Genomic DNA, 20,938 nt, shown 5'->3' with positions numbered 1-20,938 from the left:
CCTATAGCGGAGATGCCAACAAGCCACAGTGTACCACGTTTACAGAATTCAAAAATAAACTCAAATCTATGTTCCGGTTGTATACCTTGAACGAACAGCAGAAAGTCGAGATTCTGGTAGGTCAACTCACAGGGTCAGCTCTAAGAGAAGTCATATCCTGGCCCACTGAAAACAAGAAAGAGGTAGACCAGATCTTAAAGAGATTGTCCACTACTTTTGAGACAAAAACCCTCCCCGAGTTAAAAATGAAGCTGTATGCGCGCAAACAGCAACCGGGCGAGACCCTCCGAGACTACGCCCTGAGTTTACAAGAAACACTAAGAGCGATCCAAGCAGTTGACAAAGATGAAGTCAGAAATGCAGACGAAGCGCTAACGATTCAGTTTATTGAAGGAGCCTCAAGGGAGAGTGTCAAAACCCAACTACGACTACTCAAAATGCAAATGCCGGGGAAAACCTTCCTAGACTTCAAGGAAGCCGCCATCACAATAACTGGCAACCAATCGGGAAGAGAAGAAGAGTACCCAGAGCTGGTGGACTTCAGAGAATCCTCAGAGCTGATGGGAGCTACTGCTTCCAGTCCCGAAAGACCGAAACGAGTCAGAGATCCAGTGGTGCAGAGTAGTCAGCACCCCTCAGGAGATCAGATACAAACCCTACGCAAGCAGATGGAAGAGTTAACGGTGGGGATGGCAGAGATCCAGAGAGAAATGCGACTCCTAGCGAGACCACCGACACCCAATTCTGGAGAACCTAGATGGAGGTCCGAGCGACAGAGGTCGGCCAGAAGACGCTGGGAACCACCTCCAGAGTACGGGCGGCGGCCTTCAGACCAGTTCGACAGCCAGGGTCGTCCCGTTTGTCATCGATGCCAGGCAATAGGGCATATTGAGAGGAACTGCGACCAGATCGAACATTTAAACTCCAATGCCCCGAGGACGGAGACCGAGCCTCGGGGGACACAATAAGGTTAAAACCAACCTCTGAAGAAGGATGGCCACACTATGGCAGGCAATGCCATATAAATGCAGATGAGTTAACCGACATATTAAATACCGACACTCCTGTCCACACAAGGAAAATTTCAGGAAAGGTCATCTGGTTTCATGTGCGACGTGGGTATGGATTCATCAATCGTGATGACACCAAGCAAGATACATTCATTCATTATACGGCCATACAGAGGAACAACCCCAGAAAATACTATCGCAGCCTGGGAGAGGGAGAGATGGTGGAATTTGACATAATCAGGGGAGAGAAAGGTCTACGAGCAATCAACGTCACGGGTCCAGGTGGTGCTCCAGTGAAGGGCAGCAGGTATGCAGCAGATCGCAGGCATTATTGGTGCCATCCACACCGTGGAGGTCATCCACGTCACTACCGATGCCATGGAGATGGAATGTATTCCACAGAAAACGTGACAGAAAGTGTAAACCAGAGGGCATCTGTATGCAGTCAACAGGATCCTAATGCCGAATCGCAGAGTGCATTATTGGGAAGAACAGCTAACCTTGAGAAACCAAGTGGATATACGCAACAGAACCTGCAAGAAACTGTTCGGTCGTTTCGGTGTGGACCTACGATGATGGAAGACACCAATTCCAATATGGCCTACCTCAATCCGGCTCATTCAAACGCTACTGATCAGGACCGGGAAGTAGAAGTAGTGACCCACAAGGCCACAGAGGAAGACTTAGAATCCTCTAAACCCAATGCATCAGATTCAGTTATGCTCATCCCTAAACCTCACCATCCTGCAAAAACCCAGGGGGAAGCTAAAGAGGCCGTGAAATGGCTCTTTCCAGAGTTGCATCGTCCTGACTATGAGTACACCTCAATGAGTGGTGAAGAATTTATCTCACTGTTGCAGCAGGTATCGAGAAAGCCAGGGAAGAGGCGCACAGGGGTTCTTGCCCATTAGTTATAGACCCTTCTCATGTCTGATCTGTAATGATTATACTAATGTGATTTTCAAACTTGTTTGCTCTACAGTTACTAAATGCATTGAGGTTTAAAACATAATTGTTTCAGTACCTGCAACCTGATGTATTTCATGTCAGTAAAATGTCAATGTTGTGAAAAAAAAAAAATGACTTTATGACTATGTGGAGAGACGAATGCGTGAGGACACGCATCATTCAAGCGGGGTTGAGTGTGGTATCCCCCAGAACTTACAGGACTCATGCTCCCTTCAACTGACATGTACATTGCCTTATTGTACCAGGTGCTCCATGTAGGACCCTATGAGAACCTGTGTAGCCCAGACTTTTTGCCAAAAAGGACAGCTGTATACTCTGGGCTGCCATATAAACAGACATAACCTGCAGCTTTACCCTTTCCCCCCTTTTTCTTGGAGCCTAGCAACAGTGGATGGTGTGATGGAGGACACAGCCCACACCTCTCATCTGACTGGCCAATCCCTAGAGAGAGACCAGAGGGAGGGTGGAGTGATGGAGAGATTGGTGTGAGGACTGAGGAGTGCTGTAAGCTGGGACAGCAGAGAGGACAGCAGACCAAGCAGTGGGATCCTGAGTGAGTTGCAGAGGCTGAGTTCCTGTGTGTCAGTTCCAGAGTATCCTGTCAGCCCTAGTATCATTGTGCAAGTCCCAGCAGCAACAGCAAGGAACTCCTCTGGAGAGAGAGGGAGTGAGATCAGTGAGGTTTCATCAGTAACAGCTCACTGCCCATATAAGAACAGAGGAAGTAGCAGCTACAGAGAATGCCCTATCCATGCAGAGACAGTGCTGTGAATACAGCAGCCAGAGACAGCACTGAGAGGTAACTCCATCCTCAGGGAGGATTCTGTACAAGTAAACAGGCTCCCTGCTCACACACTGTCTACAAACATTGCAGCTGGCACTACTCTAGGAGTATAGAACACTTTTGTCTGTGGCACAGCATAACTTGTTGCCAGCAATAGCACAAACTGCCTCCTCTTACATTAAATGACCTAAGTCCTAGTAGAAAGGACAGCACACACAGTGCTGGTGCCACCGATGCTTATCTGCCAGGCCTTACAGACCAGTGACATTGTACATCAGATGAACTGTGACAGCCAGGTTACAGTGCAAAGGAGGCCTGAACAGAACTACCCAGAGTGAATGGGAAAGGCAGTGGATCAGTTTTCCCTCAGTGTGGCCACAGAGAGGACAGACCTTTATTTACACTACAGGGACATGTCTAAGAAAGACTAAATATATATATGCATATATATCCACTTGTGGACACATTCTAAAGGGTGCTACAGACCTGTGCACAGGCGGAAGAACATAAGTTGTACTAATACTTACTTCTGAATACATGGGATACTCAGTAAGGGTAATCAGATAATTGTAACTGGTAACAAACTGTTTTTCTTATGCATGCATATTTTGATGGTAACAGCTTGAATATTTAAGTTAAGGTTTGAATAGTATAATAAGTCAATATAACCAATTCAGGTAAACGTGCATAACTGCTGAGAAGGACGTGATGGGATATGCAACACCTGAATAATTAAACAGTCTATGACAGTATTGGCATAATCTACGGTGTGAAGACCAACTGTTTATTATCTGTACTTGATGATTTACTGTAACGTATTACTATTATTCAAGTTGTTTGATTTTCCCACTGCCTTTAATAAACCGAAGTTGAGTTGACTGCTCCCTGAACAACCCACTTGTGCAGACGTATATCCCTTACATCTCCGAAGTATCGTGAACGAACTTCCATCTTAAGTTGGTATCCCGGTACACAGATAGTGTAAAGTGGACATAATCACCAGGTAAAAGATCATCTACTCACCCAATGACATTGTCCTTTATTTGCCCGGGTATCACACATACGCAATCTTGCAATCGCATTGGTGGGCATCTTTTGCTATTACGGGCGGCTCTTCACATGCGATTTTCAGCAGTAGCAGTTTTGAGACGATTGCAATTTCAGGGATGTAGGAAGTCCGAGTTCAGTGGCCGTGCGCAGGGGCGGATCCAGAACAAAATGACAGGGGGGGCACCATGATAGTGGAAGTCGGGGGGTGGGGGTGTTCTTTTGCTCATGCTCCTGGGTGTGGCTCATATCATGGGTTGTGGCCTCACAGGGAATGGCATGCCGACGAGCCACTCTGCACTGCTAGTTGCCACTGTATGGTGCAATCAGGGTAAGGAAGCATGTGTTTGGATTTGTGTATGCAAATAATGCAGGATGTGGGATATAATGAGTGATATAGAGTGGGGAGCGGGAGGTGGCACAGAGGTTTGCAGTCAGATAGGATAGCGGGGTCACTGACTGTGAAAAAGGCATTATGCAGTGGTTTGGACAGTGATAGGAGGAATAAAGTCAGTATTTTTCTATATTTAACTTTAAATGCCTTTGAGACATCCATGAGCAGATGCAGTGGCGGAACTAGCGAGCGGTGGGCCCAGGTGCGACAAAATGCTTTGGGCCCCTCCGTCATCCCATCCCATTTAAGTTCACCACTTCACCCCTGGAGAGGATCTGGTGAAGGGGACCTGCTCGGGGCCAAGGAAATGGATACCTAGCAACAGTGCCGTAACTAGACATTTTAGCGCTGTGTGCAAGAGACAGCATTGGAGCCCCCCCCCTTCTATGTAAAACAGGGGCAGTGCGCGCCGTAGGCGCGCCCCAAAAATATAGAGGCGTGGACACAAAATAATACCAATTCACAGTAGTCTCCATTATTCAAATTACGCCGCACAGTAGCACCACTACACCAGGTAGAGCCCCTTTTACACATTACGGTAGACAGCGTCCCCCTTATTACACATTACGGCAGACAGCGTCCCCTTTTTACACATTACGGCAGACAGCGTCCCCCTTTTTTTTTTTACACACATTACGGCAGACAGCATCCCTTTTTACACATTACGGCAGACAGCATCCCTTTTTTACACATAACAGCAGACAGCGTCCACTTTTTACACATAACGGCAGATAGTGTCCCCCTTTTTACACATAACGGCAGACAGCGTCCACTTTTTACACATAACGGCAGACAGTGTCCCTTTTTTACACATAACGGCAGACAGCGTCCACTTTTTACACATAACGGCAGACAGCGTCCCCTTTTTACACATAACAGCAGACAGCGTCCCCTTTTTACACATAACGGCAGACAGTGTCCCCTTTTTACACATTACGGCAGACAGCGTCCCCCTTTTTACACATAATGGCAGACAGCATCGCCCTTTTTACACATTACGGCAGACAGTCCCCCTTATTTTACACATTACGGCAGACAGTGTCCCCCTTTTTACACATTACGGCAGACAGTGTGCCCCTTTTTACACATTACGGCAGACAGCGTCCCTTTTTTACACATTACGGCAGACAGCGTCATGTAATGAGTCAGTTTGATTCATTACATGTCGCGCTGGATTTGGGTCCCTGGACAGTGGCAGGCCCCAGTGCAAGGTACTGTTTGCACTGGCGGTAGTTCCGCCACTGAGCATATGGCTAAATGACAGTTTAAGACCATGCCTAATAAAGATTTATTAAGCTCGGTGAAGTGATAAAGTGGAAGGTGATAAAGTACCAGCCAATCAGCTCCTAACTTAACTTCTATGTTACAGGCTGGGTTTGAAAAATGACAGTTAGGAGCTGAGTGGCTGGTGCTTTATCACCTTCCACTTTATCATTTCATCATGCTTAATAAATCTGCACCTGAGCTCTCTGACAGAATCGCTGTATGAAAATCTGAACAGGGAACGTTTTGGGGACACTAAAAATATAAACACTAAAAAATGAAGCATAATCCCTCTGTATTTTGTCAGTATTTCCCGCAACCTCTGCCCCCTTGCCAGGGATACCAATCTTACTTACAGTGGTCAGCGAGTGGAGTCGTTGGTGAAGATGCCGGCTCTGGCTCCCTGGTCAACTGGGTTCTCTAGAAAGGCAAGAGAGCACCAGAGCATTGGAGGAGTTCGGGGAGTCTGAGCTGCCCAGCACCCAGCCAGCTTGACAGGGAACACTGGAGACGAGAGCTTACCACTGTCACTGTGCCGAGTACGGGCAGTGGCGGGACCGGGTAGCGGCAGCATCAGTCCGGGCTGAAGGGAGCTAAAAGGAGTGCCCCTAAATCACGACCCGCCCACCCCGCGCGCCGCCGCGCCGCTCCGGCCAGCCCTGTTGCTATGCGGCCGGAATGTAAGGACTATAAAGGCTTCAAAAATTATCCTAAATGATGGGGGGGGCATGTGCCTGGGTGCCCCCCCCCCCCCCTGAATCCGCCACTGGCCGTGCAGGATGCCGGCCAAACTTTTTTAAAAGGAGCAATCGTGTTCAAGGCTAAACCATTTCTTGTACATAATTGCCCCTTTAAAAAAAATGTCAGAGTTCAGCCGGCCCTGGTCTCAACAGCAATCCAACCTGAATAAATCCCGTAATCCACTATTTCATAATTCCCACTTGTTAAGGCATAATTTTACACTGCACAATAACTATGAATGCGCAGGTGATAACTAGTGATGAGCGGGTTCGGTTTCTCGGAATCCGAACCCCCCCGAACTTCAGCCTTTTTACACGGGTCCGAGGCAGACTCGGATCTTCCCGCCTTACTCGGTTAACCCGAGCGCGCCCGAACGTCATCATCCCGCTGTCGGATTCTCGCGAGGCTCGGATTCTATCGCGAGACTCGGATTCTATATAAGGAGCCGCGCGTCGCCGCCATTTTCACACGTGCATTGAGATTGATAGGGAGAGGACGTGGCTGGCGTCCTCTCCGTTTATAGAGAAGAGAGTAGAGAGTTAGAGACACTATTTACTAATTTTGGGGAGCATATTAGGACTGGAGTACTACTACTTGCTGATAGTGTGACCAGTGACCATTGACCACCAGTTTAATTAATCCGTTCTCTGCCTGAAAAAAAACGATACACAGTGTGACACAGTCACATACCATATCTGTGCTCAGCCTCAGTGTGCTGCATCATCATATGTAATACTGTATATCTGACTGTGCTGAGTGCTCACTGCTCACACAGCTTAATTGTGGGGGAGACTGGGGAGCAGTTAGAGCAGGAGTACATAAATAATATATTTTAAGTACAGTGCACACTTTTGCTGCCAGAGTGCCACACTGCCAGTGTGACTGACCAGTGACCACACTGACCACCAGTATATTGTGATTGTCTGCTTAGGACGGAGTACTACTTGCTGATAGTGTGACCAGTGACCAGTGACCACCACCAGTTTAATTAATCCGTTCTCTGCCTGAAAAAAAACGATACACAGTGTGACACAGTCACATACCATATCTGTGCTCAGCCCAGTGTGCTGCATCATATGTAATACTGTATATCATTATCTGACTGTGCTGAGTGCTCACTGCTCACACAGCTTAATTGTGGGGGAGACTGGGGAGCAGTTATAGCAGGAGTACATATTTTAAGTACAGTGCACACTTTTGCTGCCAGAGTGCCACTGCCAGTGTGACTGACCAGTGACCACTGACCACCAGTATATTGTGATTGTCTGCTGACCACCAGTATATTGTGATTGTCTGCCTGAAAAAGTTAAACACTCGTCGTGTGGTGTTTTTATAAACGCATTCTGCAGACAGTGTCCAGCAGGTCCGTCATTACATAATATATACCTGTCCGGCTGCAGTACTAGTGTGATATATATATATATTTTAATTTTATCTCATTATCATCCAGTCTATATTAGCAGCAGACACAGTACGGTAGTCCACGGCTGTAGCTACCTCTGTGTCGGCAGTCGCTCGTCCATCCATAATCGTATACCACCTACCCGTGGTTTTTTTTTTTTCTATCTTCTTGATACTAGTAGCTTACTTTAGGAGTCTGCAGTGCTGACAGACAGTGTCCAGCAGGTCCGTCATTACATAATATATACCTGTCCGGCTGCAGTACTAGTGTGATATATATATATATTTGAATTTTATCTCATTATCATCCAGTCTATATTAGCAGCAGACACAGTACGGTAGTCCACGGCTGTAGCTACCTCTGTGTCGGCAGTCGCTCGTCCATCCATAATTGTATACCACCTACCCGTGGTTTTTTTTTTTTTTTTCTTGATACTAGTAGCTTACTTTAGGAGTCTGCAGTGCTGACAGACAGTGTCCAGCAGGTCCGTCATTACATAATATATACCTGTCCGGCTGCAGTACTAGTGTGATATATATATATATATTTTAATTTTATCTCATTATCATCCAGTCTATATTAGCAGCAGACACAGTACGGTAGTCCACGGCTGTAGCTACCTCTGTGTCGGCAGTCGCTCGTCCATCCATAATTGTATACCACCTACCCGTGGTTTTTTTTTTTTCTATCTTCTTGATACTAGTAGCTTACTTTAGGAGTCTGCAGTGCTGACAGACAGTGTCCAGCAGGTCCGTCATTACATAATATATACCTGTCCGGCTGCAGTACTAGTGTGATATATATATATATTTTAATTTTATCTCATTATCATCCAGTCTATATTAGCAGCAGACACAGTACGGTAGTCCACGGCTGTAGCTACCTCTGTGTCGGCAGTCGCTCGTCATCCATAAGTATACTAGTATCCATCCATCTCCATTGTTTACCTGAGGTGCCTTTTAGTTGTGCCTATTAAAATATGGAGAACAAAAATGTTGAGGTTCCAAAAATAGGGAAAGATCAAGATCCACTTCCACCTCGTGCTGAAGCTGCTGCCACTAGTCATGGCCGAGACGATGAAATTCCATCAACGTCGTCTGCCAAGGCCGATGCCCAATGTCATAGTACAGAGCATGTAAAATCCAAAACACCAAATATCAGTAAAAAAAGGACTCAAAAATCTAAAATAAAATTGTCGGAGGAGAAGCGTAAACTTGCCAATATGCCATTTACCACACGGAGTGGCAAGGAACGGCTGAGGCCCTGGCCTATGTTCATGGCTAGTGGTTCAGCTTCACATGAGGATGGAAGCACTCAGCCTCTCGCTAGAAAAATGAAAAGACTCAAGCTGGCAAAAGCACAGCAAAGAACTGTGCGTTCTTCGAAATCCCAAATCCACAAGGAGAGTCCAATTGTGTCGGTTGCGATGCCTGATCTTCCCAACACTGGACGTGAAGAGCATGCGCCTTCCACCATTTGCACGCCCCCTGCAAGTGCTGGAAGGAGCACCCGCAGTCCAGTTCCTGATAGTCAGATTGAAGATGTCAGTGTTGAAGTACACCAGGATGAGGAGGATATGGGTGTTGCTGGCGCTGGGGAGGAAATTGACAAGGAGGATTCTGATGGTGAGGTGGTTTGTTTAAGTCAGGCACCCGGGGAGACACCTGTTGTCCGTGGGAGGAATATGGCCATTGACATGTCTGGTGAAAATACCAAAAAAATCAGCTCTTCGGTGTGGAAGTATTTCAACAGAAATGCGGACAACATTTGTCAAGCCGTGTGTTGCCTTTGTCAAGCTGTAATAAGTAGGGGTAAGGACGTTAACCACCTCGGAACATCCTCCCTTATACGTCACCTGCAGCGCATTCATAATAAGTCAGTGACAAGTTCAAAAACTTTGGGCGACAGCGGAAGCAGTCCACTGACCAGTAAATCCCTTCCTCTTGTAACCAAGCTCACGCAAACCACCCCACCAACTCCCTCAGTGTCAATTTCCTCCTTCCCCAGGAATGCCAATAGTCCTGCAGGCCATGTCACTGGCAATTCTGACGAGTCCTCTCCTGCCTGGGATTCCTCCGATGCATCCTTGCGAGTAACGCCTACTGCTGCTGGCGCTGCTGTTGTTGCTGCTGGGAGTCGATGGTCATCCCAGAGGGGAAGTCGTAAGACCACTTTTACTACTTCCACCAAGCAATTGACTGTCCAACAGTCCTTTGCGAGGAAGATGAAATATCACAGCAGTCATCCTGCTGCAAAGCGGATAACTGAGGCCTTGGCATCCTGGGTGGTGAGAAACATGGTTCCGGTATCCATCATTACTGCAGAGCCAACTAGAGACTTGTTGGAGGTACTGTGTCCCCGGTACCAAATACCATCTAGGTTCCATTTCTCTAGGCAGGCGATACCGAAAATGTACACAGACCTCAGAAAAAGAGTCACCAGTGTCCTAAAAAATGCAGCTGTACCCAATGTCCACTTAACCACGGACATGTGGACAAGTGGAGCAGTGCAGGGTCAGGACTATATGACTGTGACAGCCCACTGGGTAGATGTATGGACTCCCGCCGCAAGAACAGCAGCGGCGGCACCAGTAGCAGCATCTCGCAAACGCCAACTCTTTCCTAGGCAGGCTACGCTTTGTATCACCGGTTTCCAAAATACGCACACAGCTGAAAACCTCTTACGGCAACTGAGGAAGATCATCGCGGAATGGCTTACCCCAATTGGACCCTCCTGTGGATTTGTGGCATCGGACAACGCCAGCAATATTGTGTGTGCATTAAATCTGGGCAAATTCCAGCACGTCCCATGTTTTGCACATACCTTGAATTTGGTGGTGCAGAATTATTTAAAAAACGAGAGGGGCGTGCAAGAGATGCTGTCGGTGGCCAGAAGAATTGCGGGACACTTTCGGCGTACAGGCACCACGTACAGAAGACTGGAGCACCACCAAAAACGCCTGAACCTGCCCTGCCATCATCTGAAGCAAGAAGTGGTAACGAGGTGGAATTCAACCCTCTATATGCTTCAGAGGTTGGAGGAGCAGCAAAAGGCCATTCAAGCCTATACAACTGAGCACGATATAGGAGGTGGAATGCACCTGTCTCAAGCGCAGTGGAGAATGATTTCAACGTTGTGCAAGGTTCTGCAACCTTTTGAACTTGCCACACGTGAAGTCAGTTCAGACACTGCCAGCCTGAGTCAGGTCATTCCCCTCATCAGGCTTTTGCAGAAGAAGCTGGAGACATTGAAGGAGGAGCTAACACAGAGCGATTCCGCTAGGCATGTGGGACTTGTGGATGGAGCCCTTAATTCGCTTAACAAGGATTCACGGGTGGTCAATCTGTTGAAATCAGAGCACTACATTTTGGCCACCGTGCTCGATCCTAGATTTAAAACCTACCTTGGATCTCTTTTTCCGGCAGACACAAGTCTGCTGGGGTTCAAAGACCTGCTGGTGAGAAAATTGTCAAGTCAAGCGGAACGCGACCTGTCAACATCTCCTCCTTCACATTCTCCCGCAACTGGGGGTGCGAGGAAAAGGCTCAGAATTCTGAGCCCACCCGCTGGCGGTGATGCAGGGCAGTCTGGAGCGACTGCTGATGCTGACATCTGGTCCGGACTGAAGGACCTGCCAACGATTACGGACATGTCGTCTACTGGCACTGCATATGATTCTCTCCCCATTGAAAGAATGGTGGAGGATTATATGAGTGACCGCATCCAAGTAGGCACGTCAGACAGTCCGTACTTATACTGGCAGGAAAAAGAGGCAATTTGGAGGCCCTTGCACAAACTGGCTTTATTCTACCTAAGTTGCCCTCCCACAAGTGTGTACTCCGAAAGAGTGTTTAGTGCCGCCGCTCACCTTGTCAGCAATCGGCGTACGAGGTTACTTCCAGAAAATGTGGAGAAGATGATGTTCATTAAAATGAATTATAATCAATTCCTCCGTGGAGACATTGACCAGCAGCAATTGCCTCCACAAAGTACACAGGGAGCTGAGATGGTGGATTCCAGTGGGGACGAATTGATAATCTGTGAGGAGGGGGATGTACACGGTGATATATCGGAGGATGATGATGAGGTGGACATCTTGCCTCTGTAGAGCCAGTTTGTGCAAGGAGAGATTAATTGCTTCTTTTTTGGTGGGGGTCCAAACCAACCCGTCATTTCAGTCACAGTCGTGTGGCAGACCCTGTCACAGAAATGATGTGTTGGTTAAAGTGTGCATGTCCTGTTTATACAACATAAGGGTGGGTGGGAGGGCCCAAGGACAATTCCATCTTGCACCTCTTTTTTCTTTAATTTTTCTTTGCGTCATGTGCTGTTTGGGGAGTATTTTTTTGAAGGGCCATCCTGCGTGACACTGCAGTGCCACTCCTAGATGGGCCAGGTGTTTGTGTCGGCCACTAGGGTCGCTTAGCTTACTCACACAGCTACCTCATTGCGCCTCTTTTTTTTCTTCTTTGCGTCATGTGCTGTTTGGGGAGTGTTTTTTGAAGGGCCATCCTGCGTGACACTGCAGTGCCACTCCTAGATGGGCCAGGTGTTTGTGTCGGCCACTTGGGTCGTTGAGCTTAGTCACACAGCTACCTCATTGCGCCTCTTTTTTTCTTTGCATCATGTGCTGTTTGGGGAGTGTTTTTTGGAAGGGCCATCCTGCGTGACACTGCAGTGCCACTCCTAGATGGGCCAGGTGTTTGTGTCGGCCACTTGGGTCGTTGAGCTTAGTCACACAGCTACCTCATTGCGCCTCTTTTTTTCTTTGCGTCATGTGCTGTTTGGGGAGTATTTTTTGGAAGGGCCATCCTGCCTGACACTGCAGTGCCACTCCTAGATGGGCCAGGTGTTTGTGTCGGCCACTTGGGTCGTTGAGCTTAGTCACACAGCTACCTCATTGCGCCTCTTTTTTTCTTTGCGTCATGTGCTGTTTGGGGAGTGTTTTTTGGAAGGGCCATCCTGCGTGACACTGCAGTGCCACTCCTAGATGGGCCAGGTGTTTGTGTCGGCCACTTGGGTCGCTTAGCTTAGTCATCCAGCGACCTCGGTGCAAATTTGAGGACTAAAAATAATATTGTGAGGTGTGAGGTGTTCAGAATAGACTGAAAATGAGTGGAAATTATGGTTTTTGAGGTTAATAATACTTTGGGATCAAAATGACCCCCAAATTCTATGATTTAAGCTGTTTTTTAGGGTTTTTTGAAAAAAACACCCGAATCCAAAACACACCCGAATCCGACAAAAAAAATTCGGTGAGGTTTTGCCAAAACGCGTTCGAACCCAAAACACGGCCGCGGAACCGAACCCAAAACCAAAACACAAAACCCGAAAAATTTCAAGTGCACATCCCTAGTGATAACAGCACATGCTATAGTGAGATTTATTAAGCCTGGTGAAGTGATAAAGTTGAAGCTGATAATGCACCAGCCAATAAGCTGTCATGTCACAGGCTGGGTTTGAAAAATGACAGTTAGCAGCTGATTGGCTGGTGCGTTATTACCTTCCACTTTATCTCTTCACCAGGCTTAATAAATCTGCCCCTGAATCGCATAAGATCAGCTGGCAGCTAGTGACAATGAGATGACAGCCTCACACACTGTTCCATCAGCTCCAGATCACGCAGGTCTGAGAGTGGCGGATAAGGAACCAACACATCACAGAAACTGTAATTATATTTATGGTCAATGCTTACACAGCCCTCACAGTGGGATTACGGATCGCATTAGAACATTATGTTCTAAGCTGCATTGAAGAACTAGGGCTATACTGTAATTGTTCAGTAATTAGTAGCTAACATTTCAAATATCAGCACAGTTCATAATTATATTTATACTTACTTCTTGGTAGATATTGAAGCAAAAACACCGTAGACTAATTTGCATGACACAGGCATACTAGTCAAGCATAGAAAACATTGCCTGCTGTGATAAACAAAATGCAATAAAACATATCCCAGCACACTTCCATTGAGATCCGTTACACTGTATAGATGTTCACAGAGTCCAAGACTTGTGTAAAATACAGACACGTACATAATGCTTCAATATACAGTGCATCCAGAAAGTATTCCCAGCGCTTCACTTTTTCCACATTTTGTTATGTTACAGCCTTATTCCAAAATAATTTTTTCCCTTCAAATTGTACACACATGGGCCCTCTTTCCGAGTTGTTCGCTCGCTAGCTGCTTTTAGCAGCATTGCACACGCTAGGCCGCCGCCCTCTGGGAGTGTATCTTAGCTTAGCAGAATTGCGAACGAAAGATTAGCAGAATTGCGAATAGAAATTTCTTAGCAGTTTCTGAGTAGCTCGAGACTTACTCCTACACTGCGATCAGCTCAGCCCGTTACGTTCCTGGTTTGACATCACAAACACGCCCTGCGTTGAGCCAGCCACTCCCCCATTTCTCCAGACACTCCCGCTTTTTATCCTGGCACGCTTGCGTTTTTCCGCACACTCCCAGAAACGGTCAGTTTCCACCCAGAAACACCCACTTCCTGTCAATCACACTGCGATCACTTCAACGATGAAAATTCTTCGTTCGGACGTGAGTAAATCTACTAAGTTTTGTGCTAAAATACTTAGCGCATGCGCACTGCGCATTTTTGCCTTAATCGCTCCGTTGCGAAAATCGGCAACGAGCGAACAACTCGGAATGACCCCCATAATGACAATGTGAAAAAATGTCTTTTTTGTGATTTTTACAAATTTATTAAAAATAAAAAACTGAGAAATCACACGTACATAAGTATTCACAGCCTTTGCCATGAAGCTCACAATTGAGCTCAGCTTTATCCTGTTTCCACTGATCATCCTTGAGATGTTCCTACAGCTTAATTGGAGTCATCTGTGGTAAATACAGTTGATTGGACATGATTTGGAAAGACACATCTTTCAGCAGGACAATGACCCTAATACCCCTTTCACACAGCCCAAAATATCCCGGGTTAAAACACATGAACGCGCATCAACCCAGGAAATATCTCAGTGTGAAAGAGTACAGGGACAAAATCCCGGGATTTCTGTCTCGGCATTTAAACCCTGCAATCGACCAGGGTTGGTCCCTGGTTCTTCCCTGGAACCTGGACAGTGTGAATGATGTAGGGACATGTCCCACCTTCCCGGGTTGCCTCTGCTGATGCTGATTGGCTATTCAGGGCACTTCCTGGTCTTGTGTTTTTTCTGAGACGCCCATTTTCAGAAAATGCAGGGCCATCCCGGGTTCAGTATGAAAGGTGCCGACCCGGGATGTCTCGGCTGCAAATGCTGGTATGAAAGGTGCCAACCCGGGAATGTCCCTGCATGAGCCCGTGGCAGAACTCCAGGGTTTTGCCCCTGTATTTCTGGTGTGAAAGGGGTATTAGCCAGGGGTGGGCAATTATTTCAGCTGGGGGGCCACTTAACACTTTCCAGTGACTATTCAAGGGCCGCACATAAAATATCTTGTATAAACAATACCTATCAAAATCGGAATCCGTGAGCTATATAAATAACTGATAACAATAAGGCATGGAAACAAAGCCTTACACACATTACCCATACCTCCCAACATGACCCTCTCCAGGAGGGACAGAATGCTCTGCTCCTGGACTTCCCTCTTAATGTATGAGTGCCTTCACCTCTGCTGAAACACCTTTCTTATCCATTATCCTGTTCAACACAGGTGCTGGTAATCATACATTAAGAGAAAAGTCCAGAAGCAGAGCATTGTGTCCCTCCTGGAGAGGGTCACCTTGGGAGGTATGCATTACATACTGACACCAAGATCTGGTAGTCAGGTATCAAAACCTGACCTCAGAGCACCACTTGCAAACAATCATATTTAATAATACTAATTATACCAATAATAAATAACTTTTTACCTCCCCCCCCCCCCCCCCCGGACACAATTACCAGCTCCCCACCCTCCAGCTCCCAAGACACAATTATCAGCTCACAATATGAAAAGTACAAAAGCGATTAGTGCAAACCAAAAATAGTGTCTCAATCATCTAGAAGTCTCAATCATCTAGACCTCTCATGATATAATTTCCAAATAAAAGCATTTTATAAAAAAAATCCAAAAGAGTTAAAAAGAGCAACTTCATCCACACAGGGAGCTTTCCGAATGGAGCAATGCAGTACACAGTCTCGGTTTTATAAATGACGTAATATGGGACATGAGCGCGGGCCGTATTTTGCCCTCCAGGAGCCTTGGCGTTGTTGACATTCCCAAAGACAGTGATAGAGTGAAAATTCCAGGTTCTCCTTTGCCTTATAAGATATAATAGCATTAGTGATAAGCGGGTTCGGTTCCTCGGAATCCGGACCCCCCCCGAACTTCACCCATTTTACACGGGTCCGAGGCTAACTCGGATCCTCCCGTATTGCTCGGTTAACCCGAGCGCGACCGAACGTCATCATCCCGCTGTCGGATTCTCGCGAGATTCGTATTCTATATAAGGAGCCGCGCGTCGCCGCCATTTTCACTCGTGCATTGGAGATGATAGTGAGAGGACGTGGCTGGCGTCCTCTCAGTTTCTGTGTTCAGTGTGCTGCAAATATCTGTGCTCAGTGTGCTGCAAATATCTGTGCTCAGTGTGCTGCAAATATCTACGTTCTCTGCCTGAAAAATGCTCCATATCTGTGTTCAGTGTGCTGCAAATATCTGTGCTCAGTGTGCTTTATTGTAGGTACTGGGGACCACCAGTATTATATAGGAGGAGTACAGTGCAGAGTTTTGCTGACCAGTGACCAGAGACCACCAGTAATATACATTCTCTGCCTGAAAAATGCTCCATATCTGTGCTCAGTGTGCTGCAAATATCTGTGCTCAGTGTGCTTTATTGTGGGGACTGGGGACCACCAGTATTATATAGGAGGAGTACAGTGCAGAGTTTTGCTGACCAGTGACCAGTGACCACCAGTATTATACGTTCGCTGCCTGAAAAACGCTCCATATCTGTGCTGCATTGTAGTATATAGTAGGAGTACAGTGCATAATTTTGCTGACCACCAGTATATAATATATAGCAGTACGGTATAGTAGGCCACTGCTCTACCTACCTCTGTGTCGTCAACTATACTATCCATCCTGCATTTAAGTTTTTGTGCGCAGTATATATATAGTAGTAGGACAGTGCATAATTTTGCTGACCACCAGTATATAATATATAGCAGTACGGTACAGTAGGCCACTGCTCTACCTACCTCTGTGTCGTCAAGTATACTATCCATCCATACCTGTGGTGCATTTAAGTTTTGCACAGTATATATATAGTAGGAGGACAGTGCATAATTTTGCTGACCACCAGTACATAATATATAGCAGTACGGTACAGTAGGCCACTGCTCTACCTACCTCTGTGTCGTCAAGTATACTATCCATCCATACCTGTGGTGCATTTAAGTTTTGCACAGTATATATATAGTAGGAGGACAGTGCATAATTTTGCTGACCACCAGTATATAATATATAGCAGTACGGTACAGTAGGCCACTGCTCTACCTACCTCTGTCTCGTCAAGTATACTATCCATCCATACCTGTGGTGCATTTAAGTTTTGCACAGTATATATATAGTAGGAGGACAGTGCATAAGTTTGCTGACCACCAGTATATAATATATAGCAGTACGGTACAGTAGGCCACTGCTCTACCTACCTCTGTGTCGTCAAGTATACTATCCATCCATACCTGTGGTGCATTTAAGTTTTTGTGCGCAGTATATATAGTAGTAGGCCATTGCTATTGATATATTACTGGCATATAATTCCACACATTAAAAAATGGAGAACAAAAATGTGGAGGGTAAAATAGGGAAAGATCAAGATCCACTTCCACCTTGTGCTGAAGCTGCTGCCACTAGTCATGGCCGAGACGATGAAATGCCATCAAAGTCGTCTGCCAAGGCCGAAGCCCAATGTCATAGTAGAGAGCATGTAAAATCCAAAAAACAAAAGTTCAGAAAAATGACCCAAAAATCTAAATTAAAAGCGTCTGAGGAGAAGCGTAAACTTGCCAATATGCCATTTACGACACGGAGTGGCAAGGAACGGCTGAGGCCCTGGCCTATGTTCATGGCTAGTGGTTCAGCTTCACATGAGGATGGAAGCACTCATCCTCTCGCTAGAAAAATGAAAAGACTTAAGCTGGCAAAAGCACAGCAAAGAACTGTGCGTTCTTCTAAATCACAAATCCCCAAAGAGAGTCCAATTGTGTCGGTTGCGATGCCTGACCTTCCCAACACTGGACGGGAAGAGGTGGCGCCTTCCACCATTTGCACGCACCCTGCAAGTGCTGGAAGGAGCACCCGCAGTCCAGTTCCTGATAGTCAAATTGAAGATGTCACTGTTGAAGTACACCAGGATGAGGATATGGGTGTTGCTGGCGCTGAGGAGGAAATTGACAAGGAGGATTCTGATGGTGAGGTGGTTTGTTTAAGTCAGGCACCCGGGGAGACACCTGCTGTCCGTGGGACGAATATATCCATTGAAATGCCTGGTCAGTTTACAAAAAAAATCACCTCTTCGGTGTGGAATTATTTTAACACAAATGCGGACAATGTGTCAAGCCGTGTGTCGCCTTTGTCAAGCTGTAATAAGTAGGGGTAAGGACGTTAACCACCTCGGAACATCCTCCCTTACACGTCACCTGGAGCGCATTCATCAGAAGTCATTGACAAGTTCAAAAACTTTAGGTGACAGCGGAAGCAGTCCACTGACAACTAAATCCCTTCCTCTTGTAACCAAGCTCCTGCAAACCACACCACCAACTCCCTCAGTGTCAATTTCCTCCTTACACAGAAAAGCCAGTAGTCCTGCAGGCCATGTCACTGTCAAGTCTGACGAGTCCTCTCCTGCCTGGGATTCCTCTGATGCATCCTTGAGTGTAACGCCTACTGCTGCTGGCGCTGCTGTTGTTGCTGCTGGGAGTCGATCGTCATCCCAGAGGGGAAGTCGGAAGACCACTTGTACTACTTCCAGTAAGCAATTGACTGTCCAACAGTCCTTTGCGAGGAAGATGAAATATCACAGCAGTCATCCTGCTGCAAAGCGGATAACTCAGGCCTTGCAGCCTGGGTGGTGTCAAACGTGTTTCCGGTATCCACCGTTAATTCACAGGAAACTAGAGACTTGCTTGAGGTACTGTGTCCCCGGTACCAAATACCATCTAGGTTCCATTTCTCTAGGCAGGCAATACCGAAAATGTACACAGACCTCAGAAAAAGAGTCACCAGTGTCCTAAAAAATGCAGTTGTACCCAATGTCCACTTAACCACGGACATGTGGACAAGTGGAGCAGGGTAGACTAAGGACTATATGACTGTGGCAGCCCACTGGGTAGATGTATTGCCTCCCGCAGCAAGAACAGCAGTGGCGGCACCAGTAGCAGCATATCGCAAACACCAACTCGTTCCTAGGCAGGCTAAGCTTTGTATCACCGCTTTCCAGAAGAGGCACACAGCTGAAAACCTCTTATGGAAACTGAGGAACATCATCGCAGAATGGCTTACCCCAATTGGACTCTCCTGGGGATTTCTGACATCGGACAACGCCACCAATATTATGCATGCATTACACGTGGGCAAATTCCAGCACGTCCCATGTTTTGCACATACATTGAATTTGGTGGTGCAGAATTATTTAAAAAACGACAGGGGCGTGCAAGAGATCCTGTCGGTGGCCCGAAGAATTGCGGGCAATTTTGGCATTCAGCCACCGCGTGCCGAAGACTGGAGCACCAGCAAACACTCCTGAACCTGCCCTGCCATCTTATGAAGCAAGAGGTGGTAACGAGGTGGAATTCAACCCTCTATAAGCTTCAGAGGATGGTGGAGCAGCAAAAGGCCATTCAAGCCTATACAGCTACCTACGATATAGGAAAAGGAGGGGGAATGCACCTGACTCAAGCGCAGTGGAGAATGATTTCAATGTTGTGCAAGGTTCTGGAACCCTTTGAACTTGCCACACGTGAAGTCAGTTCAGACACTGCCAGCCTGAGTCAGGTTATTCCCCTCATCAGGCTTTTGCAGAAGAAGCTGGAGAGATTGAAGGAGGAGCTAAAACAGAGCGATTCCGCTAGGCATGTGGGACTTGTGGATGGAGCCCTTAATTCGCTTAACCAGGATTCACGGGTGGTCAATCTGTTAAAATCAGAGCACTACATTTTGGCCACCATGCTCGATCCTAGATTTAAAACCTACGTTGTATCTCTCTTTCCGGCAGACACAAGTCTGCAGAGGTTCAAAGATCTGCTGGTGAGAAAATTGTCAAGTCAAGCGGAACATGACCCGTCAACAGCTCCTCCTTCACATTCTCCCGCAACTGGGCTGCGAGGAAAAGGCTAAGAATTCCGAGCCCACCCGCTGGCGGTGATGCAGGGCAGTCTGGAGCGAGTGCTGACATCTGGTCCGGAATGAAGGACCTGCCAACGATTACTGACATGTCGTCTACTGTCACTGCATATGATTCTGTCACCATTGAAAGAATGGTGGAGGATTATATGAGTGACCGCATCCAAGTAGGCACGTCAGACAGTCCGTACGTATACTGGCAGAAAAAAGAGGCAATTTGGAGGCCCTTGCAGAAACTGGCTTTATTTTACCTAAGTTTTACCAGTGTGTACTCCGAAAGAGTGTTTAGTGCAGCCGCTCACCTTGTCAGCAATCGGCGTACGAGGTTACTTCCAGAAAATGTGGAGAAGATGGTGTTCATCAAAATTAATTATAATCAATTCCTCCGTGGAGACATTCACCATCAATTGCCTCCAGAAAGTACACAGGGACCTGAGATGGTGGATTCCAGTGGGGACGAATTAATAATCTGTGAGGAGGGGGATGTACACAGTGGAAGGGGTGAGGAATCGGAGGATGAGGAGGAGGTGGACATCTTGCCTCTGTAGAGCCAGTTTGTGCAAGGAGAGATTGATTGCTTTTTTGGTGGGGGCCCAAACCAACCAGTCATTTCAGTCACAGTCGTGTGGCAGACCCTGTGGCTGAAATGATGGGTTTGTTAAAGTGTGCATGTCCTGTTTATACAACATAAGGGTGGGTGGGAGGGCCCAAGGACAATTCCATCTTGCACCTCTTTTTTCTTTCATTTTTCTTTGCATCATGTGCTGTTTGGGGACTATTTTTTGAAGTGCCATCCTGTCTGACACTGCAGTGCCACTCCTAGATGGGCCAGGTGTTTGTGTCGGCCACTTGGGTCGCTTAGCTTAGCCATCCAGCGACCTTGGTGCACCTCTTTATTTCTTTGCATCATGTTCTGTTTGGGGACTATTTTTTAAATCTGCCATCCTGTCTGACACTGCAGTGCCACTCCTAGATGGGCCAGGTGTTTGTGTCG

The sequence above is a fragment of the Pseudophryne corroboree genome, chromosome 3 (assembly GCF_028390025.1).
Source record: "Pseudophryne corroboree isolate aPseCor3 chromosome 3, aPseCor3.hap2, whole genome shotgun sequence".
Lineage (NCBI taxonomy): Eukaryota > Metazoa > Chordata > Amphibia > Anura > Myobatrachidae > Pseudophryne > Pseudophryne corroboree.
The sequence above is the reverse complement of the archived record's forward strand: the minus strand, read 5'-3'. Positions refer to the sequence as shown.